The sequence below is a fragment of the Bombina bombina genome, chromosome 3 (genome assembly GCF_027579735.1).
Source record: "Bombina bombina isolate aBomBom1 chromosome 3, aBomBom1.pri, whole genome shotgun sequence".
Lineage (NCBI taxonomy): Eukaryota > Metazoa > Chordata > Amphibia > Anura > Bombinatoridae > Bombina > Bombina bombina.
The window spans coordinates 737,114,529-737,142,178 of NC_069501.1; the positions used below are offsets into that span (position 1 = coordinate 737,114,529).

General features: G+C 38.6%; 1 protein-coding gene across 1 annotated transcript in view; it reads left to right on the forward strand.

The window, feature by feature from the left end:
• Nucleotides 1-27,650, forward strand: part of SENP7 (SUMO specific peptidase 7) — a 625,329-nt gene that overhangs the window by 525,256 nt on the left and 72,423 nt on the right. The gene's annotated exons all lie outside the window — the stretch shown is intronic.

Genomic DNA, 27,650 nt, shown 5'->3' on the forward strand with positions numbered 1-27,650 from the left:
GCGGCGAAAAATTCAGGTTTTGCAATAGTGGCGCGCAGAGCGCTTTGGCTAAAATCTTGGTCGGCGGATGTGTCGTCCAAGACAAAACTGCTTAATAGTCCTTTCAAAGGTAAGACCCTTTTCGGGCCAAATTGAAGGAGATTATTTCAGACATCACTGGGGGAAAGGGCCATGCCCTCCCACAGGATAGGCCTTTCAAGGCTAAGAACAAATCTAATTTTCGTTCCTTTCGCAATTTCAGGAACGGACCGTCTCCTAACTCTGCAGCCTCTAGACAAGAGGGTAACGCTTCCCAGCCTAAACCAGCATGGAAACCAATGCAAGGCTGGAACAAGGGTAAACAGGCCAAGAAGCCTGCTGCTGCTACCAAGACAGCATGAAGGGGTAGCCCCCCGATCCAGGACCGGATCTAGTAGGGGGCAGACTTTCTCTCTTTGCTCAGGCTTGGGCAAGAGATGTTCCGGATCCCTGGGCACTAGAAATAGTCTCTCAGGGGTATCTTCTAGAGTTCAAGGAACTTCCTCCAAGGGGAAGGTTCCACATGTCTCGCTTATCTTCAGACCAGATAAAGAGACAGGCATTCTTACATTGCGTAGGAGACCTATTAAAGATGGGAGTGATACACCCAGTTCCAACAGCAGAACAAGGTCTGGGGTTTTACTCAAACCTGTTTGTAGTTCCCAAAAAAGAGGGAACTTTCAGGCCAATTCTGGATTTAAAAATTCTAAACAAATTCCCCAGAGTTCCATCATTCAAAATGGAAACCATTCGAACGATTTTACCAACAATCCAGGAGGGTCAATACATGACTACCGTGGACTTAAAGGATGCATACCTACATATTCCTATCCACAAAGATCATCATCAGTTCTTAAGGTTCGCCTTTCTGGACAAACATTACCAGTTTGTGGCTCTTCCGTTCGGTTTAGCCACTGCTCCCAGAATTTTCACAAAGGTGCTAGGGTCCCTACTAGCGGTTCTAAGACCGAGGGGCATTGCGGTGGCACCTTACTTAGACGACATCCTAATCCAAGCGTCGTCCCTTTCCAGATCAAGGGCTCATACAGACATTGTATTAGCCTTTCTCAGGTCTCACGGGTGGAAGGTGAACGTAGAAAAGAGTTCCCTGTCCCCGTCTACAAGGGTTCCCTTTCTGGGAACAATAATAGATTCTGTAGAAATGAAGATCTTTCTGACAGAGGTCAGAAAAATAAAACTTCTAAACGCTTGTCAAGTTCTTCAATCTATTCCTCAGCCTTCCATAGCTCAGTGCATGGAGGTAATAGGACTAATGGTTGCAGCAATGGACGTGGTTCCTTTTGCTCGAATTCATCTAAGACCATTGCAACTGTGCATGCTCAAACAGTGGAATGGGGATTATGCAGACTTGTCTCCCCAGATTCAAGTAGACCAGGTAACCAGAGACTTGCTCCGCTGGTGGTTGACTCAGGATCACCTGTCTCAGGGAATGAGTTTCCGCAGACCAGAGTGGGTCATCGTCACGACCAACGCCAGTCTCTTAGGCTGGGGCGCGGTCTGGGACTCCCTGTAAGCTCAGAGTCTATGGTCTCGGGAAGAGTCCCTCCTCCCGATAAACATTTTGGAACTGAGAGCGATATTCAATGCGCTCCTGGCCTGGCCTCACCTAGCGAAGGCCAGATTCATCAGATTTCAGTCGGACAACATGACGACTGTAGCGTACATCAATCATCAGGGGGGAACAAAGAGTTCTTTGGCGATGACAGAGGTATCCAAGATCATTAAATGGGCGGAGGATCACTCCTGCCACCTATCTGCAATCCACATCCCAGGAGTAGACAACTGGGAGGCGGATTATTTGAGTCGTCAGACTTTCTATCCGGGGGAGTGGGAACTCCACCCGGAGGTCTTTGCCCAGTTAACTCAACTATGGGGCACTCCGGATATGGATCTGATGGCGTCTCGTCAGAACTTCAAAGTTCCTCGATACGGGTCCAGATCCAGGGATCCCAGGGCGACACTAGTGGATGCATTAGTGGCGCCTTGGTCGTTCAATCCAACTTATGTGTTTCCACCGTTCCCTCTCCTTCCCAGGCTGGTAGCCAGGATCAAACAGGAGAAGGCCTCGGTGATCCTAATAGCTCCTGCGTGGCCACGCAGGACTTGGTATGCAGACCTGGTGAATATGTCATCGGTTCCACCATGGAAGCTACCTTTGAGACAGGATCTTCTAGTACAAGGTCCATTCGAACATCCAAATCTAGTCTCTCTGCAACTGACTGCTTGGAAATTGAACGCTTGATTCTATCTAAGCGTGGGTTTTCAGATTCAGTTATAGATACTCTGGTTCAAGCCAGAAAGCCTGTGACTAGGAAGATTTACCATAAGGTATGGCACAAATATATCCGTTGGTGCGAATCCAAGGGTTTTTCTTGGAGTAAAAACATAATTTATGTAAGAACTTACCTGATAAATTCATTTCTTTCATATTAGCAAGAGTCCATGAGCTAGTGACGTATGGGATATACATTCCTACCAGGAGGGGCAAAGTTTCCCAAACCTTAAAATGCCTATAAATACACCCCTCACCACACCCACAATTCAGTTTAACGAATAGCCAAGAAGTGGGGTGATAAGAAAAAAGTGCGAAAGCATATAAAATAAGGAATTGGAATAATTGTGCTTTATACAAAAAAATCATAACCACCACAAAAAAGGGCGGGCCTCATGGACTCTTGCTAATATGAAAGAAATGAATTTATCAGGTAAGTTCTTACATAAATTATGTTTTCTTTCATGTAATTAGCAAGAGTCCATGAGCTAGTGACGTATGGGATAATGACTACCCAAGATGTGGATCTTTCCACACAAGAGTCACTAGAGAGGGAGGGATAAAATAAAGACAGCCAATTCCTGCTGAAAATAATCCACACCCAAAATAAAGTTTAATGAAAAACATAAGCAGAAGATTCAAACTGAAACCACTGCCTGAAGTACTTTTCTACCAAAAACTGCTTCAGAAGAAGAAAACACATCAAAATGGTAGAATTTAGAAAAAGTATGCAAAGAGGACCAAGTTGCTGCTTTGCAAATCTGATCAATCGAAGCTTCATTCCTAAACGCCCAGGAAGTAGAAACTGACCTAGTAGAATGAACTGTAATCCTTAGAGGCGGAGTTTTACCCGACTCGACATAAGCATGATGAAATAAAGATTTCAACCAAGATGCCAAAGAAATGGCAGAAGCTTTCTGGCCTTTTCTAGAACCGGAAAAGATGACAAATAATACAAAGCTCTAACAGCATCCAAAGAATGCAATGATTTCTCCTTAGAATTCATAGGATTAGGACATAATGAAGGAACCACAATTTCTCTACTAAGGTTGTTAGAATTCACAACCTTAGGTAAAAAATTCAAAAGAAGTTCGCAGCACCGCCCCATCCTGATGAAAAATCAGAAAAGGAGACTCACAAGAAAGAGCAGATAATTCAGAGACTCTTCTGGCAGAAGAGATGGCCAAAAGAAACAAAACTTTCCAAGAAAGTAATATAACGATCAAAGAATGCATGGGTTCAAAAGGAGGAGCTTGAAAAGCCCCCAGAACCAAATTGAAACTCCAAGGAGGAGAAATTGACTTAATGACAGGTTTTATACGAACCAAAGCTTGTACAAAACAATGAAATATCAGGAAGAATAGCAATCCTTCTGTGAAAAAAGAACAGAAAGAGCAGAGATTTGTCCTTTCAAGGAACTTGCGGACAAACCTTTATCTAAACCATCCTGAAGAAACTGAAAAATTCTCGGTATTCAAAAAGAATGCCAAGAAAAAATGATGAGAAAGACACTAAGAAATATAAGTCTTCCAGACTCTATAATATATCTCACTAGATACAGATTTACGAGCCTGTCACATAGTATTAATCACAGAGTCAGAGAAACCTTCTTTGACCAAGAATCAAGCGTTCAAACTCCATACCTTAAAATTTAAGGATTTGAGATCCTGATGGAAAAAAGGACCTTGCGACAGAAAGTCTGGTCTTAACGGATGAGTCCACAGCTGGCAAGAGGCCATCCGGACAAGATCCGCATACCAAAACCTGTGAGGCCATGCTGGAGCTACCAGCAGAACAAACGAGCATTCCCTCAGAATCTTGGAGATTACTTTTGGAAGAAGAACTAGAGGCGGAAAGATATAGGCAGGATGATACTTCCAAGGAAGTGATAATGTATCCACTGCTTCCGCCCGAGGATCCCGGGATCTGGACAGATACCAGGGAAGTTTCTTGTTTAGATGAGAAGCCATCAGATCTATTTCTGGGAGTTCCCACATTTGAACAATCTGAAGAAATACCTCTGGGTGAAGAGACCATTCGCCCGGATGCAACGTTTGGCGACTGAGATAATCTGCTTCCCAATTGTCTATACCTGGGATATGAACCGCAGAGATTAGACAGGAGCTGGATTCCGCCCAAACCAAAATTCGAGATACTTCTTTCATAGCCAGAGGACTGTGAGTCCCTCCTTGATGATTGATGTATGCCACAGCTGTGACATTGTCTATCTGAAAACAAATGAACAACTCTCTCTTCAGAAGAGGCCAAAACTGAAGAGCTCTGAAAATTGCACGGAGTTCAAAAATATAGATTGGTAATCTCACCTCCTGAGATTCCCAAACCCCTTGTGCCGTCAGAGACCCCCACACAGCTCCCCAACCTGTAAGACTTGCATCTGTTGAGATTATAGTCCAGGTCGGAAGAACAAAGAAGCCCCCTGAACTAAATGATGGTGAACTGTCCACCATGTCAGAGAGTGTCGTATAATCGGTTTAAAGATATTAATTGAGATATCTTTGTGTAATCCCTGCACCACTGGTTCAGCATACAGAGCTGAAGAGGTCGCATGTGAAAACGAGCAAAGGAGATCGCATCCGATGCGGCAGTCCTAAAACCTAAAATTTCCATGCATAAGGCTACCAAAGGGAATGATTGTGACTGAAGGTTTTGACAAGCTGATATCAATGTTAAACTTCTCTTATCTGACAAGGACAGAGTTATAGACACTGAATCTATCTGGAAACCTAAAAAGGTTACCCTTGTCTGAGGAAACAATGAACTGATTGGTAAATTGATCCTCCAACCATGATCTTGAAGAAACAACACAAGTCGATTCGTATGAGATTCTGCGAAAATGTGAAGACTGAGCAAGTACCAAGATATCGTCCAAAAAAGGAAATACCAAAACCCTGTTCTCTGATTACAGACAGAAGGGCACCGAGAACCTTTGAAAAAAATTCTTGGAGCTGACGCTAGGCCAAACGGTAGAGCCACAAAACTGGTAATGCTTGTCTAAAAAGAGAATCTCAGAAACTAAAAGTGATCTGGATGAATCGGAATATGCAGATATGCATCCTGTAAATCTATTGTAGACATATAATGCCCTTGCTAAACAAAAGGCAGGATAGTCCTACAGTTACCATCTTGAATGTTGGTATCCTTACATAACGATTCAATATAGATAGATCCGGAACTGGTCTGAAGGAATTGACCTTCTTTGGTACAATGAAGAGATAGAATAAAACCCCAGCCCCTGTTCCAGAACTGGAACTGGCATAATTACTCCAGCCAACTCTAGATCTGAAACACATTTCAGAAATGCTGAGCCTTTGCTGTGTTTACTGGGACACGGGAAAGAAAAAAGTCTCTTTGCAGGAGGCCTTAACTTGAAGCCAATTCTGTACCTTAAAAGAAAACGTAAACTGCCCCATACCAGCTGAGCTGGAATGAGGGCCGCACCTTCATGGGTATTTAGGAGCTGGCTATAGGTTTCTATAAGGCTTGGATATATTCCAAACTGGAAATGGTTTCCAAACTGATACCGCTCCTGAGGATGAAGGATCAGGCTTTTGTTCCTTGTTGTGAGGAAAGGAACGAAAATGATTATTAGACCTAAATTTACCTTAGATTTTTTATCCTTTGGTAAAAAAGTTCCCTTCCCTCCAGTAACAGTTGAGATAATAGAATCCAACTGAAAATCGAATAATTTATTACCCTGGAAAGAAAGTTAAAGCAAAGTTGACTTAGAAGACATATCAGCATTCCAAGTTTTAAGCCATAAAGCTTTTCTAGCTAAAATAGCTAGAGACATATACCTGACATCAACTCTAATGATATCAAAAGATGGTATCACAAATAAAATTATTAGCACGTTATAGAATAATAATAATGCTATAAAATTATGATCTGTTACTTGTTGCGCTAAAGCTTCTAACCAAAAAGTTGAAGCTGCAGCAACATCCGCTAAAAATATAGCAGGTCTAAGAAGATTACCTGAACATAAGTAAGCTTTTCTTAGAAAGGATTCAATCTTCCTATCTAAAGGATCCTTAAATGAAGTACTTTCTGCCATAGGAATAGTAGTACGTTTTAGCAGGAGTAGAGACAGCCCCATTAACCTTAGAGATTTTGTCCCAAAATTCTAATCTGTCAGATGGCACAGGATATAATTGCTTAAACGTTTAGAAGGAGTAAATGAATTACCCAAATTATTCCATTCCCTGGAAATTACTTCAGAAATAGCATCAGGGAGAGAAAACACTTCTGGAATAACTACAGGAGATTTAAAAACCTTATTTAAACGTTTAGATTTAGTATCAAGAGGACCAGAATCCTCTATTTCTAATGCAATTAATACTTCTTTAAGTAAAGAACGAATAAATTCCATCTTGAACAAATACAAAGATTTATCAGCATCAACCTCTGAGACAGAAACCTCTGAACCAGAAGAACCATTATCAGTATCAGAATGATGATGTTCATTTAAAAATTCATCTGAAAAAAGAGAAGTTTTAAAAGACTTTTATGTATACTAGAAGGAGAAATAACAGACATAGCCTTCTTAATGGATTTAAAAAATAAAATCTCTTATGTTATCAGGAACACTCTGAAAATTAGATGTTGACGGAACAGCAACAGGTAATGTAACAGTACTAAAGGAAATTTTATCTGCATTAATAAGTTTGTCATGACATGCAATACAAACAACAGCTGCAGAAACAGATACCAAAAGTTTATAGCAGATACACTTAGCTTGGTAGCTCCAGCACTGGGCAGCGATTTTCCTGAAGTATCTTCTGACTCAGTTGCAACGTGGAACATCTTGCAATATGTAAAAGAAAAAACAACATATAAAGCAAAATTGATCAAATTCCTTAAATGACAGTTTCAGGAATGGGAAAAAAATGCCAGTGAACAAGCTTCTAGAAACCAGAAGCAATAAATAATGAGACTTAAATAATGTGGAGACAAAAATGACGCCCATATTTTTTAGCGCCAAAAAAGACGCCCACATTATTTGGCGCCTAAATGCTTTTGGCGCCAAAAATGACGCCACATTCGGAACGCCGACACTTTTGACGCAAAAAAACGTCAAAAAATGACGCAACTTCCGGCGACACGTATGACGCCGGAAACAGAAAAAAAATTTTGCGCCAAAAAAGTCCGCGCCAAGAATGATGCAATAAAATGAAGTATTTTCTGCCCCCGCGAGCCTAACAGCCCACAGGGAAAAAGTCAAATTTTTAAAGGTAAGAAAAAATGATTGAAACAAATGCATTCATCCCAAGTATGAAACTGACTCTCTGAAAATAAGGAATGTTGAACATCCTGAGTCAAGGCAAATAAATGTTTGAATACATATATTTAGAACTTTATAAAAAAAAGTGCCTAACCATAGCTTAGAGTGTCACAGAAAATAAACTTACTTACTTACCCCAGGACACTCATCTACATGTTGTAGAAAGAGTATATCGTCGATCTGAAAAGGGAGGTAAGAGATGAATCTCTACGACCGATAACAGAGAACCTATGAAATAGACCCCGTAGAAGGAGATCATTGCATTCAAATAGGCAATACTCTCCTTACATCCCTCTGACATTCACTGCACGCTGAGAGGAAAACCGGGCTCCAACCTGCTGCGGAGCGCATATCAACGTAGAATCTAGCACAAACTTACTTCACCACCTCCATAGGAGGCAAAGTTTGTAAAACTGAATTGTGGGTGTGGTGAGGGGTGTATTTATAGGCATTTTAAGGTTTGGGAAACTTTGCCCCTCCTGGTAGGAATGTATATCCCATACGTCACTAGCTCATGGACTCTTGCTAATTACATGAAAGAAATCAAAATTCCTAGGATTCTGTCCTTTCTCCAAGAGGGCTTGGAGAAAGGTCTGTCAGCTAGCTCTCTAAAGGGACAGATATCTGCTCTGTCTGTCTTGTTGCACAAACGTTTGGCAGCCGTGCCAGATGTACAAGCGTTTGTACAGGCGTTAGTCAGAATCAAGCCTGTTTACAGACCTATGACTCCTCCATGGAGTCTAAACTTAGTTCTTTCAGTTCTTCAAGGGGTTCCGTTTGAACCTTTGCATTCCATAGATATTAAGTTACTATCTTGGAAAGTTCTGTTTTTAGTTGCTATTTCTTCTGCCAGAAGAGTTTCTGAATTATCTGCTTTGCAGTGTACTTCTCCCTATCTGGTATTTCATGCAGATAAGGTAGTTTTACGTAGTAAACCTGGTTTTCTTCCAAAAGTAGTTTCCAACAGGAATATTAACCAGGAAATAGTTGTTCCTTCTCTATGTCCGAATCCAGTTTCAAAGAAGGAACGTTTGTTACACAACCTAGATGTGGTCCGTGCTTTAAAATTCTATTTAGAAGCAACAAAGGATTTCAGACAAACATCATCTTTGTTTGTCGTTTATTCTGGTAAGAGGAGAGGGCAGAAAGCTACTGCTACCTCTCTTTCTTTTTGGCTGAAAAGCATCATCCGATTGGCTTATGAGACTGCCGGACGGCAGCCTCCTGAACGAATTACAGCTCACTCTACTAGAGCTGTGGCTTCCACATGGGCCTTCAAGAACGAGGCTTCTGTTGATCAGATCTGTAAGGCAGCGACTTGGTCTTCTCTGCATACTTTTGCCAAATTTTACAAATTCGATACTTATGCTTCTTCGGAGGCTGTTTTTGGGAGAAAGGTGTTGCAAGCTGTGGTGCCTTCCGTTTAGGTTACCTAACTTGTTCCCTCCCTTCATCCGTGTCCTAAAGCTTTGGTATTGGTTCCCACAAGTAAGGATGAAGCCGTGGACCGGACACACCAATGCAGGAGAAAACAGAATTTATGTTTACCTGATAAATTTCTTTCTCCTACGGTGTGTCCGGTCCACGGCCCGCCCTGGCTTTTAGTCAGGTTTAAAAAAATTTTGTTTCTGTACACTACAGTCATCACGGCACCCTATAGTTTCTCCTTTTTCTCCTAACCGTCGGTCGAATGACTGGGGGGCGGAGCCAGAGGGGGAGCTATATGGGCAGCTTTTGCTGTGCTCTCTTTGCCATTTCCTGTTAGGGAAGAGAATATTCCCACAAGTAAGGATGAAGCCGTGGACCGGACACACCGTAGGAGAAAGAAATTTATCAGGTAAACATAAATTCTGTTATTGTGTTCCATTTTGTTATGAAATCAGGATTATTGACTATGAATGAGGGAAACTTACGTATACGTAGTCCTCTGGGTATACACTTTTCATGTATATACAATAAAAAAGATCTTATGTCTAGATCCAATTTGATGTCCCTTTTGCGTAATGCATCTATATCAAAACTGTCCAATGTATATGCAATATCGTTATATAACTCTGATGTGTCTTCTCTAAAGTCTCCCAATACATAGGAATCCTCAGTCTCATGATCCATATTAAGACTCCCTTACATGTGCTGACCGCTATTTTAGAAAATTAACAAAATTTGTAATATACCCTCCTCATCTTCAGCCTAAATATCCCTTGTTGTTCTTTATTCGTTTGGCAATATAGGTAATAATAACCCTTGATACTTGATAGGAGTATATATTCCTTTATATCCTGTATGGACTTATGTGATATCACCTTTATATATATAAATTACTTAAAACAAATTTAAAAAACAATAGACAGGATTTTTTCCTTCTTTTCATCAAATGCTTGTGGATTCATACAAATCTTTTCATCCGTTCCAGCATCTGATGTGTATGTTAGAAGTCGGTTTTCACTCATTAGCCCGCTCTGTTATACTCTGGAAACCATGCTCCGATACTCTGTGCGGTCTATGCCGCTGCGTAGTTCTGTAGCGTGGCTGAGTAACTACTTCCGGGTTGACCCGATTGGCCCCCGGCAGCTCCTAGGCAGACAATGCAGAAAAACAAGGTTACAGTACAAATCTGCACAGCGGAGCGCTTCTGGGATCCTTAGGTCACAACTTGCAGACAATCTTCGTTAGGCACAAATGGAGAGAGGGTAAGGGAATCAGTCCCAGTAAAAAAATTATGATAGAACACACAGACGGCAGCTATTTTTCCAGTGCGTCTGCAAACGCACTAAATATAGATAAGGTATCCAAGTAGAGGAAAAAGCAGGAGCGCTCCAAGCCCATGTGTAAAAAATTCCAAGTCTTTATTAATACACGTAAAAACATACAAAGATAAAAGCATCAGCACAAAAAGGTGTGCAAAAAACAGGTGAATGAACAGGTGCAAAACAGCAAACGTTTCGTGCACTTGCGCACTTGGTCACTGCTAGTTTATGCACCTGTTCATGGTTCTATTTATATCAAACATTCTTAAAGAGATATTACTCTTTAGACTAAAACAACCTGTAGTTGTTCTATGTTTAAAGGAGCCTTAGGACATTAACCTATGTACTTTACTTATATATGTAAATATCACTCTAATTGTGTTCACTTATACTCTAGTAATATCAAACAATATTATACAGATGTATGTTAATATGTTTATATAGTAATATATCCACACCTATTTAATAAAAAAGTGGAATATGTAACTAAGGTTTCTTTCATGTAATTAGCAAGAGTCCATGAGCTAGTGACGTATGGGATATACATTCCTACCAGGAGGGGCAAAGTTTCCCAAACCTTAAAATGCCTATAAATACACCCCTCACCACACCCACAATTCAGTTTTTACAAACTTTGCCTCCCGTGGAGGTGGTGAAGTAAGTTTGTGCTAGATTCTACGTTGATATGCGCTTCACAGCAGGCTGGAGCCCGGTTTTCCTCTCAGAGTGCAGTGAATGTCAGAGGGATGTGAAGAGAGTATTGCCTATTTGAATTCAATGGTCTCCTTCTACGGGATCTATTTCATAGGTTCTCTGTTATTGGTCGTAGAGATTCATCTCTTACCTCTCTTTTCAGATCGACGATATACTCTTATATACCATTACCTCTACTGATTCTCGTTTCAGTACTGGTTTGGCTATCTGCTATATGTAGATGAGTGTCCTGGGGTAAGTAAGTCTTATTTTTTGTGACACTCTAAGCCATGGTTGGGCACTTTATACGTAAAGTTCTAAATATATGTCTTTAAACTTATATTTGTCATGATTCAGGATAATCAGTATTCCTTCTTTCAGACTGTCAGTTTCATTATTTGGGAAAATGCATATGAATAAAATATTTTTTCTTACCTTAAAGAAATTTTCTAATTGACTTTTTTCCTTGCGGGCTGTTAGGCTCGCGGGGGCAGAAAATACTTCAATTTATTGCGTCATTCTTGGTGCAAACTTTTTTGGCGCAAAATTTTGTCATTTCCAGCGCTATAGTTGACGCCGGAAGTTTACACGTGGTTGCGTCATTTTTGACGCATGTGTGTTACAGACTTTTTTTGCGCCAAAAAGTGTCATACTTGGTGCCAAAAAATGTGGGCGTCATACTTGGCGCCAAAAAATGTGGGCGTCATACTTGGCGCCACTTTTTTTCACATTATTTAAGTCTCACTTTTTTGTTGCTTCTGGTTGCTAGAGGCTTGTTTGTTTTGCATTTTTCCCCATTCCTGAAACTGTCATTTAAGGAATTTGATAATTTTGCTTTATATGTTGTTTTTTTCTATTACATATTGCAAGATTTTCCATAAATTATTCCTGGATCAGAACATACTGAGGGATTCCTGTTGACTAAGAAGTCCTACCAAAGCTAAGTTCATTTATTTTAAATTTTATGAATCTTTATCTTTAGCTATGGTTTGTAATAAGTTATCATGATAAACTTTTACATGCAGAATCAATTAGTATTTATGCTTTATGTATTGCTTTTCTTTTTACATCTTATGTACAAGATATACTTAGAAAATTTATAAGAATATTTTTCTGATTCTAGGTTAAGGCTTTGTCTGACTTTGCGCCTTCTATTAAAAAAATTTTTAGGTCTTTTTCAAACTTCTTTTTGATAAAGTTTCAAATGACCAACAACATACTGAATTATCCTTCTCTGATGATGTTTTTTCTCTTTCAGAACTTTTCTGTATCAGATATTGACACTAACAAATCTACTTTTTTATTTTTTATTAGAGTACATTTGTTTTTTGTTGAAAAGGTGTTGATTATTTAGGATATTGAGGTAACTAGTTCTTTTTCAAAACTAGCTAACATTTTATTTCTGCTTATTTTATCTTCTGTGTCTTCAGAGGTTTTTTTTCCATTCCTTCATACTAGGGAATGGAATAGGCTGATAATTTTCTTCAAAGGTTTTAAATTATATTCTTTGCCGGCAGTTAAATTCAATTTTGAGGGTTCTCCAATTTAATGGGGCTATCTCTACTCCTGCTAAATTATGCTATTGTTTCTATAGCAAAATAGTATTTATTTTTCTTTTTAAATGGTTGTATCCTATTTAAGGAAAAATTTTTATTTTCAGGTACTTTTCTTGGACCTGTAATTTATTTGGATGATGTTGCTTTTGCTCCATTTTTTTCTGTTTACTTTAAAGATCAAGTATCAGATTATGTATTATTTAGCATTGTTAAGGGACAAAGTCTACTGCTCATTTGAGGTTCAGACTGGGTGCTGTTGCATTTGTCTTGTTGTCTTGCATTTTTGTTTATGCAAGTCCGGTGTGTTGGCTGGTCCCTTAACTGGATTAACATGCTAATAATTTTATTTGTTTCTTCATTTTTATTGAATATTTTCACAAATGAGGTTTAATCTATGTCTTTAGCTGTTTTTAGCTAGAAGAAATTTTGTGATTTCTAAAAAATCCTTATTTCTTTTTTTCCAAGATAATCAATTATTTGATTCATATTGGATTCAATTCTTAACTGTTACTCTGGGCTTCAAGATTAAGTTCTTAGACTAAAACTTTAAGCTTTTTTTAGTTTGGTTGTTCTTACTAAAGAACAAAATTCTAAATTCTTACCCAAGTAACGTTTTTATTTAGAAGTTTTTTTTGGTTCTATTCGGTCCAAAATTCTTAGATTTTGGGTACAAAATAAAATTTGAAGTAAAACCGTCTGTGAGAAGTCTTTTTCTCTCTATTATATTCCAGCTATTCCAGTAAGGCTAACACTTTCCTTAATGTGTTTCAGTCCCATATATTTTGGGTAATGTTGAATTGCGGTTGATCACCTGTTGAGGATCAAGCGCTGCTCAGATCTGGAATCTTCTGGGGTATTTATTCCAGTTCCATTTTTAGGATCTGGGTTTTGGGGTTTTATTCAAACTATTCATTGTTCCAAAGATAGAAAATCTTTTTATTATATAAATGTACCATCTTTTAGATCGGTATTTATATGGTCTATTCTGACTTTTTTTGGTCAGTGATAGCATTATTTGTTTTCATTAGATACAATAGATGCATATCTTCATTTCTGTTTTCATTGAGATTATTTTTATTTTCTGAGACTACGGAATCTCATATGATTCAACTTTGTTTTTTCAAGACATGGTTAGAGGATCTTTTATCAAAAGCTCTTGATTCCTCACACAAGGGTCACCTTTTTTAGGTTTCCAGATAGATTGTGTCACTGTCTTTGTCTCTAACAGATAAGTGATTTTTTTCTTATTGGGTTCCGTCTGTCGGTACCTTCAGTCTCTATTATTTCCTTCAGTTGCTATATATGCATGGAAATTTAGGTCTTATGGCTGCAGCATTGGATTCATTTCCCTTTGCTCATTTTCATAGAAAACCTTTCCAGTTTTTTATGCTGCATAATGGTGCAGGGATTCTAGGATTTCATTTTTTAAATCTTCGAATTCTATGTTTATCTGTCTTTGATTCGGTGGTTAAGATCACCATCATTTAGTTCTACAGGTCTCTTCGATTCTTTCAACCTGAACCATGATCTCTATAGATGCGAGTCTTTTAGGTTGGGAGGCTGTCTGAGGTTCTCTGTCAGCACAAGGGGTTTGGAAATCTCAGGAGGCGAGATTACCATTTGATATTTTGGAACTCTGTGCATTCCAGAGTTCTTCAGTTGGTTTCTTTTGAAGAAGAGACGTTTATTGTTTTTTTCAGACATTATCACATCTGTGGTGTATGTCAATCATCAGGGTGTGACTATCAGTCTTTAGACTGTGACAAAAGTATCTCGGATATTTGCTTGGGCTAAATCCAGCTCCTATCTAAATTCTGGGGTCTTTTTCCCAGGTATAGACGTTTGGGAAGCGGATTATCTCGGTTAATCAAGCTTTACATCCGGGAGAATGGTCTTTACCCAGATATGTTTTTCAATTTTTCAGATGTGAGGGCTTCCAGAAATAGATCTGTTGGCCTCTCGTCTTAACAAGGAACTTCCCAGGGGCCTATTTCAGGTCCGGTGATCCTCAGGCGGAAGTAGCGTATGCATTGACATTTCCTTGGAATTATCATTCTGTCTATATCTTCCGCCTCTAGTTCTTCCAAAATTCTAATGGAGCGTTCGTTTGTACTGCTGGTGGTTCCAGCATGGCCTCACAGGTTTTAGTATGCAGATCTCATTCGGATGGCCAGTTGCCAACCTTGGACATTTCCGTTAATACCAGACCTTTTATCTCAAGGCCCATTTTTCCATCAGGATCTCAAATCATTTAATTTGAAGGTATGGAGATTGAACATTTGATTCTTAGTCATAGAGGTTTCTCTGACTCAGTGATTAATACTATGTTACAGGTTTGTAAATCTGTCTCTAGAAAGATTTATTATCGAGTTTGGAAGACTTTCATTTCTTGGTGTTCTTCTCATAAATTCTTTTGGCATTCTTTTAGAATTCCTAGAATTTTACAATTTTTCAGGTTGGTTTAGATAAGGTTTTGTCTGCAAGTTCTTTGAACGGACAAATCTCTACTCTTTCTGTTCTTTTTCACAGAAAGATTGCTATTCATTCTGATATTCATTGTTTTGTACAGGCTTTGGTTTGTATCAAGCCAATATCTCCTCCTTGGAGTCTCAATTTGGTACTGAGGGCTTTACAGGCTCCTCCGTTTGAACCTTTGTGTTCTCTGGACATTAAAATTACTTTCTTGGAAAGTATTGTTCCTTTTTTGTTCTTTCTTGTGAGTCTCCTTTTTCTTGTGAGTCTCCTTTTTCTGATTTTTTCATCAGGATAAGGTGGTTTTTGCTATCCTCATTTCAATTCTTACCTAAAGTTGTGATTTCTATCAACATTAGGGAGGAATTATTGTATTTTCCTAAGACTTCTTTGGTAAGATTCTTACATTCTTTGGATATGGTAAGAGTTTTGAAATCTTATGTTGAAGCTATTCAGATTTCAGATAGTCTTCTAGTCTATTTGTTATCTTTTCTGGTGTTAGGAAGGTCAAAAGGCTTCTGCCATTTATTTGGCATCTTGCTTAAACTTTTGATTCATCATGCTTATTTGGAGTCGGGTGGATTCCCGCCTCGGAGGATTATGGCTCATTCTACTAGGTAAGTTTCTACTTCCTGGGCTTTTTAAGAATGAAGCTTCTGTTGATCAGATTTGCAAAGCAATGACTTGGTCTTCTTTGCATACTTTTCCTATGTTCTACCATTTTGATGTTTTCTCTTCTTTAGAAGCAGTTTTGGTAGAATGGTACTTCAGGCAGCTGTTTCAGTTTGATTCTTCTGCTTATATTTTCAGTTTTTTTCATTATAAAAATTGAAACTTTTTTGATTTGGGTAGTGGATTAATTTTTCAGCGGAATTGGCTGTCTTTATTTTATCCCTCCCTCTCTAGTGACTAGGAAGTTCCACTTCTTGGGTATTTATTATCCCATACGTCACTAGCTCATGGACTCTTGCTAATTACATGAAAGAAAACATAATTTATGTAAGAACTTACCTGATAAATTCATTTCTTTCATATTAGCAAGAGTCCATGAGGCCCACCCTTTTTTGTAGTGGTCATGATTTTTTGTATAAAGCACAATTATTCCAATTCCTTATTTTTTTGATGCTTTCGCTCCTTTCTTATCACCCCACTTCTTGGCTATTCGTTAAACTGAATTGTGGGTGTGGTGAGGGGTGTATTTATAGGCATTTTAAGGTTTGAGAAACTTTGCCCCTCCTGGTAGGAATATATATCCCATACGTCACTAGCTCATGGACTCTTGCTAATATGAAAGAAATTAATTTATCAGGTAAGTTCTTACATAAATTATTTTTTTTTGGGCAGTTCGATCTTGCCTGTTCCTTTCCCGTTTTACATAAGACCCAGGAGACTGCTTCTGTTACCTTAGGCTTCTTGATTGAAGGCTTGCTTCACGTGGCTTATGTGGAGGCGGGTCTGTCAATGCCTTTACCTATTACAACTCTAGTGTTCTTGAATGAGGTATCATTAGGGCACAACTGCAAGGTTGCTGTTGGTCCTGTTTGCATAGTTTCTCAATACTTTATCTTTTTGTGGTGTTTGCCTCGCGGAGGCAACTTTTGAAAGGAGATAGTTCCTGGTAAATAGGTTCCTGCTTTTGCCTTCTTTCCCACCCGTTTTCCTTTGTGGACTTCACAGCTTGGGTATTAGTTTCCACAAGTAAGGAATTTTGTGGACTATCACCACCATAGAAAGAAAACTTAATTTATTCTTACCTGATATATTCCTTTCTTTCTTGGTGGTGATAGTCCACAAACCAGCCCAATTTCTCTTTTGGCGGCAGATCTAGTTTGCACCTTTTTACCATACTATCTTTCTTCTTCCTCCTATACTTGGTTATACGTGATACTGGGAGGGTCTGGGAAGTAGAAGGAGATACTTAAAGGGACATGAAACCCACATTTTTTATTTCATGATGTAGAAAGAGCATACAATTGTAAACAACTTTCTAATTTACTTCTATTATCAATTTTGCTTCATTCTCTTGATATTCTTTGCTGAAAAGCATATCTAGATATGCTTGGTAGCTGCACATAGATGCCTCCTGTGATTGGTTCACCGTGTGCATTGCTATTTCTTCATTAAAGTATATCTAAAGAATGAAGCAAATTAGGTAATAGAAGTAAATTGGAATGTTGTTTACAATTGTATTCTCTACCTTAATCATGAAAGAAAATGAGTGGGTATAGTGTCCCTTTAAGCTTTTGGTGTGGAGTGTCTTTGCCTCCTCCTGGTGGCTAGGTTATGTAATTCCCACAAGTAAAGACTTTCCTGGACTATCACCACCAAGAAAGAAAGGAATTGATCAGGTAAGATTAATTTAACGGTGTGAGTGGAGTAAGTAGAGCGCTGGAAACAGTGATTCCAAACACCTCACAGTAAATAAGTCCTTCAGACTAATTTTGTGTTTATACGAAAAAGGGGGAGTGGGGCGTGAGGGCGCTAGTGAAAGCTTAAGAAATCTAATTAGTGAATATTTAACACAATATGTGTCTGTGTAGTCAATGTCTGCTCGACTGATTACTCTGAATATATAAAACCAATTTCTATCAGTGTTTATTTATATGAGTATTGTGTTATAGTTTGTGTTGTATAACGTTTTAAGATATAGTATGACCATTTATCATGATTTATAAAAATGTGAATGAAGTGCACTGTGTGATAAATCTTGTGCACCCAAAATTCTTTGATTATTAATATACAATACTATATAGAATCAATGCTATTACTGAAAAATTTCATACGTATTAGATTTTGTATTTCAAAATGTGTTAACTTACAGATTCTAAATATAACGATGTTCCAAAGTATCTAAATTCAAATACTCTATAGGTATATCTATTTCATACAAATATTTACCAAAAAAACGAAGAGGAGAATAAATCTTAATAAAAGTTATTTATTATAACAATATAAAATCAGATTTGATAAAGGGACGTCTCCCCAAAATGTAAAAAATAAAAACTAATATCTAATAACAATGGAATCTAAATCCCTAATAATTTCTTGCAACTCTGTATAACAAGGGAGTCTTTGCAATCAGATTTCTAAGAATTTCCAATTGCCGTATTTTCTTGACAGAAATATTTCTTGTTATGGCAATTTAAAGTTGTTACAAAGTCAGTAAGGTTGTATAGTATGCAGTCCCAAACTTAGCGGTTCAAAGTAAGGCCAGATGAATGTTCTGATACTTAGCGTATGAGTTACCTTCTCCCTTACAGCCGGTTCAGTCACTGCTGTTTTCCTCGATGCGACTGCAAACTCAGACCCGCCGCGTGTAGTCGGCGTCTGACGTCACTGCCTGGTCTTTGATCTTCTGAATCCGTTACTAAGTAACAATTTGGCTCTTTAACTTTTCAGAGCCTCTGTGTTCCAACAAGATCCTGCACTTAGTGTTGTACACGCAGGAAAGGGATGCTTGAAAGATGTAATGTGGTAGTTGTTAGTAGTGGAAATAACCCGGGTTATACTGTCATAACAGTTTTCCAATTGCTTAAAATAAAAGCTTTTTGAAGAGTCACTTAGTACCACTGAGGGTCACAGGAATCACTGGAAGCCACCAAGGGTCACAAGGGTCGACGCGTTTCGCTCTTATTCAGAGCTTTATCAAGATTAGATTTCTTAAGCTTTCACTAGCGCCCTCACGCCCCACTCCCCCTTTTAAGATTAATTTAACCCCTTAACGACCAACGACGTATGGGGTACGTCCTGCAAAAAAATGCAGTTAATGACCAAGGACGTACCCCATACGTCGTTGGTCTTTGAAAGCAGTGGAAGCGATCCTGATCGCTTCCAGCTGCTTTCATGTTATTGCAGTGATGCCTCAATATTGAGGCATCCTGCAATAACTGTTTTTAGCCATCCGATGCAGAGAGAGCCACTCTGTGGCCCTCTCTGCATCGGCTATCGATAGCCATTACCATTGGTGGGTGGGAGCTCATCCAGGGAGGTGGATGGGCAGTTATTGGTGGAGGAGGGGGGAGGGATCTTGTGCTGGTGCGCGCGCGTGCACGGGCGTGTGCACCTGAGATCAATGCAAACAGCATCAATATGCTGTAGATCTGGAGGGTGGGAGAGAGGACTGGGGAGGGTGGGATTTTCAAATCAAGGCATCTGGGAGAGGGTGGGGGGTTGGATGTTGAGGGGGGCGCAGCTACACTACAAAAATATTTAATAAAATAAAAAAAATTAAATACATTATTATTTTTCAAACTGGGTACTGGCAGACAGCTGCCAGTACCCAAGATGGTGCACAATAAAGGCAGGGGGGGGGGTTAAAGAGCTGTTTGGGGGGGGATCAGGGAGGTTGGGGGCTAAGGGGGGTCCTACACAGCAGAAGAATTTTTTATTTTTTTAAAAAAAACCTAAAACCCCCCAAAAAACCTTTATTTTAGTACTGGCAGACTTTCTGCCAGTACTTAAGATGGCGGGGACATTTGTGGGGTGGGGGAGGGAAGGGAGCTGTTTGGGAGGGATCAGGGGGTCTGATGTGTCAGGTGGGAGGCTGATCTCTACACTAAAGCTAAAATTAACCCTGCAAGCTCCCTACAAGCTACCTAATTAACTCCTTCACTGCTAGACATAATATACGTGTGATGCGCAGCGGCATTTAGCGACCTTCTAACTACCGAAAAGCAACGCCAAAGCCATATATGTCTGCTATTTCTGAACAAAGGGGATCCCAGAGAAGCATTTACAACAATTTGTGCCATAATTGCACAAGCTGTTTGTAAATAATTTCAGTGAGAAACCTAAAATTGTGAAATATTTAAAGTTTTTTCTTTCATGTAATTAGCAAGAGTCCATGAGCTAGTGACGTATGGGATATACATTCCTACCAGGAGGGGCAAAGTTTCCCAAACCTTAAAATGCCTATAAATACACCCCTCACCACACCCACAAATCAGTTTTACAAACTTTGCCTCCTATGGAGGTGGTGAAGTAAGTTTGTGCTAGATTCTACGTTGATATGCGCTCCGCAGCAGGTTGGAGCCCGGTTTTCCTCTCAGCGTGCAGTGAATGTCAGAGGGATGTGAGGAGAGTATTGCCTATGTGAATGCAATGATCTCCTTCTACGGGGTCTATTTCATAGGTTCTCTGTTATCGGTCGTAGAGATTCATCTCTTACCTCCCTTTTCAGAACGACGATATACTCTTATATATATATACCATTACCTCTGCTGATTTTCATTTCAGTACTGGTTTGGCTTTCTACAACATGTAGATGAGTGTCCTGGGGTAAGTAAGTAAGCTTATTTTCTGTGACACTCTAAGCTATGGTTAGGCACTTTTTTATAAAGTTCTAAATATATGTATTCAAACATTTATTTGCCTTGACTCAGGATGTTCAACATTCCTTATTTTCAGACAGTCAGTTTCATATTTGGGATAATGCATTTGAATCAATCATTTTTTCTTACCTTAAAAAATTTGACTTTTTCCCTGTGGGCTGTTAGGCTCGCGGGGGCTGAAAATGCTTCATTTTATTGCGTCATTCTTGGCGCTGACTTTTTTGGCGCAAAATTTTTTTTCTGTTTCAAAGTTGCGTCATTTTTTGACCTTTTTTTGCGTCAAAAGTGTCGGCGTTCCGGATGTGGCGTCATTTTTGGCGCCAAAAGCATTTAGGCGCCAAATAATGTGGGCGTCTTATTTGGCGCTAAAAAATATGGGCGTCATTTTTGTCTCCACATTATTTAAGTCTCATTATTTATTGCTTCTGGTTGCTAGAAGCTTGTTCACTGGCATTTTTTTCCCATTCCTGAAACTGTCATTTAAGGAATTTGATCAATTTTGCTTTATATGTTGTTTTTTTTTTCTATTACATATTGCAAGATGTTCCACGTTGCAACTGAGTCAGAAGATACTTCAGGAAAATCGCTGCCCGGTGCTGGAGATACCAAGCTAAGTGTATCTGCTATAAACTTTTGGTATCTGTTTCTCCAGCTGTTGTTTGTATTGCATGTCATGACAAACTTATTAATGCAGATAAAATTTCCTTTAGTACTGTTACATTACCTGTTGCTGTTCCGTCAACATCTAATTTTCAGAGTGTTCCTGATAACATAAGAGATTTTATTTTTAAATCCATTAAGAAGGCTATGTCTGTTATTTCTCCTTCTAGTATACATAAAAGTCTTTTAAAACTTCTCTTTTTTCAGATGAATTTTTAAATGAACATCATCATTCTGATACTGATAATGGTTCTTCTGGTTCAGAGGTTTCTGTCTCAGAGGTTGATGCTGATAAATCTTTGTATTTGTTCAAGATGGAATTTATTCGTTCTTTACTTAAAGAAGTATTAATTGCATTAGAAATAGAGGATTCTGGTCCTCTTGATACTAAATCTAAACGTTTAAATAAGGTTTTTAAATCTCCTGTAGTTATTCCAGAAGTGTTTTCTCTCCCTGATGCTATTTCTGAAGTAAATTCCAGGGAATGGAATAATTTGGGTAATTCATTTACTCCTTCTAAAACGTTTTAAGCAATTATATCCTGTGCCATCTGACAGATTAGAGTTTTTTGGGACAAAATCCCTAAGGTTAATGGGGCTGTCTCTACTCCTGCTATATTTTTAGCGGATGTTGCTGCAGCTTCAACTTTTTGGTTAGAAGCTTTAGCGCAACAAGTAACAGATCATAATTTTATAGCATTATTATTATTCTATACCATGCTAATAATTTTATTTGTGATACCATCTTTTGATATCATTAGAGTTGATGTCAGGTATATGTCTCTAGCTATTTTAGCTAGAAGAGCTTTTTGGCTTAAAACTTGGAATGCTGATATGTCTTCTAAGTCAACTTTGCTTTGCCTTTCTTTCCAGGGTAATAAATTATTCGGTTCTCAGTTGGATTCTATTATCTCAACTGTTACTGGAGGGAAGGGAACTTTTTTACCAAAGGATAAAAAATCTAAGGTAAATTTAGGTCTAATAATCGTTTTCGTTCCTTTCCTCACAACAAGGAACAAAAGCCTGATCCTTCATCCTCAGGAGCGGTATCAGTTTGGAAACCATTTCCAGTTTGGAATATATCCAAGCCTTATAGAAACCTAAAGCCAGCGCCTAAGTACCCATGAAGGTGCGGCCCTCATTCCAGCTCAGCTGGTATGGGGCAGATTACGTTTTCTTCAAAGAAATTTGGATCAATTCCGTTCACAATCTCTGGTTTCAGAACATTGTTTCAGAAAGGTACAGAATTGGCTTCAAGTTAAGGCCTCCTGCAAAGAGATTTTTTTCTTTCCCGTGTCCCAGTAAACCCAGCAAAGGCTCAGCATTTCTGAAATGTGTTTCAGATCTAGAGTTGGCTGGAGTAATTATGCCAGTTCCAGTTCTGGAACAGGGACTGGGGTTTTATTCTATCTCTTCATTGTACCAAAGAAGGTCAATTCCTTCAGACCAGTTCCGGATCTATCAATATTGAATCGTTATGTAAGGATACCAACATTCAAGATGGTAACTGTAGGACTATCCTGCCTTTTTTAGCAAGGGCATTATATGTCTACAATAGATTTACAGGATGCATATCTGCATATTCCGATTCATCCAGATCACTTTTCGTTTCTGAGATTCTCTTTTTAGACAAGCATTACCAGTTTTGTGGCTCTACCGTTTGGCCTAGCATCAGCTCCAAGAATTTTTTCAAACGTTCTCGGTGCCCTTCTGTTTGTAAACAGAGAACAGGGATTTGGTATTTCCTTATTTGAACGATATCTTGGTACTTGCTCAGTCTTCACATTTTCGCAGAATCTCATACGAATCGACTTGTATTGTTTCTTCAAGATCATGGTTGGAGGATCAATTTACCAAAAAGTTCATTGATTCCTCAGACAAGGGTAACCTTTTTAGGTTTCCAGATAGATTCAGTGTCTATGACTCTGTCCTCGTCAGACAAGAGAAGTTTAACATTGATATCAGCTTGTCAAAACCTTCAGTCACAATCATTCCCTTTGGTAGCCTTATGCATGGAAATTTTAGGTCTTAGGACTGCCGCATTGGATGCGATCTCCTTTGCTCGTTTTCACATGCGACCTCTTCAGCTCTGTATGCTGAACCAATGGTGCAGGGATTACACAAAGATATCTCAATTAATATCTTTAAACCGATTATACGACACTCTCTGACGTGGTGGACAGATCACCATCGTTTAGTTCAGGGGGCTTCCTTGTTCTTCCGACCTGGACTATAATCTCAACAGATGCAAGTCTTACAGGTTGGGGAGCTGTGTGGGGGTCTCTGACGGCACAAGGGGTTTGGGAATCTCAGGAGGTGAGATTACCGATCAATATTTTGGAACTCCGTGCAATTTTCAGAGCTCTTCAGTCTTGGCCTCTTCTGAAGAGAGAGTTGTTCATTTGTTTTCAGATAGACAATGTCACAACTGTGGCATACATCAAGGAGGGACTCACAGTCCTCTGGCTATGAAAGAAGTATCTCGAATTTTGGTTTGGGCGGAATCCAGCTCCTGTCTAATCTCTGCGGTTCATATCCCGGGTATAGACAATTGGGAAGCGGATTATCTCAGTCGCCAAACGTTGCATCCGGGCGAATGGTCTCTTCACCCAGAGGTATTTTTTCAGATTGTTCAAATGTGGGAACTCCCAGAAATAGATCTGATGGCTTCTCATCTAAACAAGAAACTTCCCTGGTATCTGTCCAGATCCCGGGATCCTCGGGCGGAGGCAGTGGATGCATTATCACTTCCTTGGAAGTATCATCCTGCCTATATCTTTCCGCCTCTAGTTTTTCTTCCAAGAGTATTCTCCAAGATTCTAAAGGAATGCTCGTTTGTCCTGCTGGTAGCTCCAGCATGGCCTCACAGGTTTTGGTATGCGGATCTTGTCCGGATGGCCTCTTGCCAGCTGTGGACTCTTCCGTTAAGACCAGACTTTCTGTCGCAAGGTCCTTTCTTCCATCAGGATCTCAAATCCTTAAATTTTAAGGTATGGAGTTTGAACGCTTGATTCTTGGTCAAAGAGGTTTCTCTGACTCTGTGATTGATACTATGTGACAGGCTCGTAAATCTGTATCTAGAGAGATATATTATAGAGTCTGGAAGACTTATATTTCTTAGTGTCTTTCTCATCATTTTTCTTGGCATTCTTTTTGAATACCGAGAATTTTACAGTTTCTTCAGGATGGTTTAGATAAAGGTTTGTCCGCAAGTTCCTTGAATGGACAAATCTCTACTCTTTCTGTTCTTTTTCACAGAAAGATTGCTAATCTTCCTGATATTCATTGTTTTGTACAAGCTTTGGTTCGTATAAAACCTGTCATTAAGTCAATTTCTCCTCCTTGGAGTTTGAATTTGGTTCTGGGGGCTCTTCAAGCTCCTCCTTTTGAACCCATGTATTCTTTGGTCATTAAATTACTTTCTTGGAAAGTTTTGTTTCTTTTGGCCATCTCTTCTGCCAGAAGAGTCTCTGAATTATCTGCTCTTTCTTGTGAGTCTCCTTTTCTGATTTTTCATCATGATAAGGCGGTGCTGCAAACTTCTTTTGAATTTTTTACCTAAGGTTGTGAATTCTAACAACATTAGTAGAGAAATTGTGGTTCCTTCATTATGTCCTAATCCTATGAATTCTAAGGAGAAATCATTGCATTCTTTGGATGCTGTTAGAGCTTTGTATTATTATGTTGAAACTACTAAGTCTTTCCAAAAGGCTTCTAGTCTATTTGTCATCTTTTCCGGTTCTAGAAAAGGCCAGAAAGCTTCTGCCATTTCTTTGGCATCTTGGTTGAAATCTTTATTTCATCATGACTATGTCGAGTCGGGTAAAACTCCGCCTCGAAGGATTACAGCTCATTCTACTAGGTCAGTTTCTACTTCCTGGGCGTTTAGGAATGAAGCTTCGGTTGATCAGATTTGCAAAGCAGCAACTTGGTCCTCTTTGCATACTTTTACTAAATTCTACCATTTTTGATGTGTTTTCTTCTTCTGAAGCAGTTTTTGGTAGAAAAGTACTTCAAGCAGTGGTTTCAGTTTGAATCTTCTGCTTATGTTTTCATTAAACTTTATTTTGGGTGTGGATTATTTTCAGCAGGAATTGGCTGTCTTTATTTTATCCCTCCCTCTCTAGTGACTAGGAAGTTCCACTTCTTGGGTATTTATTATCCCATACGTCACTAGCTCATGGACTCTTGCTAATTACATGAAAGAAAACATAATTTATGTAAGAACTTACCTGATAAATTCATTTCTTTCATATTAGCAAGAGTCCATGAGGCCCACCCTTTTTTTGTGGTGGTTATGATTTTTTTGTATAAAGCACAATTATTCCAATTCCTTATTTTTTATGCTTTCGCACTTTTTTCTTATCACCCCACTTCTTGGCTATTCGTTAAACTGATTTGTGGGTGTGGTGAGGGGTGTATTTATAGGCATTTTAAGGTTTGGGAAACTTTGCCCCTCCTGGTAGGAATGTATATCCCATACGTCACTAGCTCATGGACTCTTGCTAATATGAAAGAAATGAATTAATCAGGTAAGTTCTTACATAAATTATGTTTTTTAATTTGATCGCATTTGGCGGTGAAATGGTGGCATGAAAAATACCAAAATGGGCCTAGATCAATACTTGGGGTTGTTTACTACACTACACTAAAGGTAAAATTAACCCTACAAGCTCCCTACATGCTCCCTAATTAACCCCTTCACTGCTGCGCATAATACACGTGTGGTGCGCAGTGGCATTTAGCGGCCTTCTAATTACCAAAAAGCAACGTAGAAGCCATATATGTCTGCTATTTCTGAACAAAGGGGATCCCAGAGAAGCATTTAAAACCATTTGTGCAATAATTGCACAAGCTGTTTGTAAATAATTTCAGTGAGAAACCTAAAGTTTGTGAAAAAATTTGTGAAAAAGTGAACATTTTTTTTTTATTTGATCGCATTTGGTAGTGAAATGGTGGCATGAAATATACCAAAATGGGCCTAGATCAATACTTTGGGATGTCTTCTAAATATATATATATACATGTTAAAGGATATTCAGGGATTCCTGACAGATATCAGTGTCCCAATGTAACTAGCGCTAATTTTGGAAATAGCAAAGTGCTACTTTTATTTAGTGCCCTATAACTTGCAAAAAAAAAAGCAAGGAACATGTAAACATTGGGTATTTCTAAACTCAGGACAAAATTTAGAAACTATTTAGCATGGGTGTTTTTGGGTGGTTGTAGATGTACAGATTTTGGGGGTCAAAGTTTGAAAAAATAATTTTTTTCCATTTTTTCCTCATATTTTATAATTTTTTTAATAGTAAATTATAAGATATGATGAAAATAATGGTATCTTTAGAAAGTCCATTTAATGGCGAGAAAAACGGTATATAATATGTGTGGGTACAGTAAATGAGTAAGAGGAAAATTAAAGCTAAACACAAACACCGCAGAAATGTAAAAATAGCCTTGGTCCCAAACGGTCAACAAATGGAAAAGTGCTGTGGTCATTAAGGGGTTAAGTTGGGATGTTTGCACATCCAGTATACTTAAATTACAATGTAAATTACAATGTATGCTGTGCATAGTTTATACAATGTATTCCTTTATTTACCTACAAATTTTACATTTTTGATTAAATACTATTTTTGGTGAACAATAATACCTTAACAATACAATTTTTTTTCTGCATAATTTTGTGTGAATGGTTCAATTATTCATTTTGTATGATTTTTAAATGATGAATTTAGTTGTGAAGTTTTGTAATGTATGCATCTCCTTCCCATACGAAAATACAGTATACGCCCCTTAGCGAGACTCCCTGTTTTAAGGGTAAAAAGTGTCTTTATATAATTCCACCAGTGAAATAGGACTGGCAAGCATTCTTATAGAAACTCACCAGCCCAGAGACCTTTTTTTCTCCAGCTAGGTTCTGAATTCCTGCCAAAAGGTTGTTTCCGAATTGTATTCCTCACAATGCAACCTTCTTCCCTTATTATGTCCTGATGAAAATACAGTGAATGGAAAACTGCTTTTCATCTTGGTGATTTGGGGTCTTCATATATCTGAAGAAACATAAAGACTGGAAACAAATGTTCATAGTACTTTTTGGAGATATTACACAAGGTGTATGTTGGTATTGACTATGATTTCCACATGGATTGTTCACTTCATCACATTAGTTAACCAAGCAATGAATACACCAATTCTTCTGTGGGTTAAGGCTGGTTATCAAATATGTTTGACTCTCAGAAATTAATTCAGCTTCCATTAGGTTTTTGGGTGAATTTTTTTTAAAACATAATATCAAATAAATGAATAATAGACTGGAAGCAATGAATGTTCCACACAAATATCTTCTGCCTTATGTGTTAAGCTAAGTCACTTTATTAACGTATGTGTTTTTTCAACTAGTTAATATTGGCACACTACTAATTAGTTATGTGATACAAGGGAAAGGAAAGTGACGATGGCACTACCAAGATTGTTGCCCTAATAAATTACAATCAACCCCATAAATAGGGGGTACCATAATCAGTAACTAAAGGGCGGGTGCTGTACATATATAGAGAGAGATATACGAGACAAATTCAGT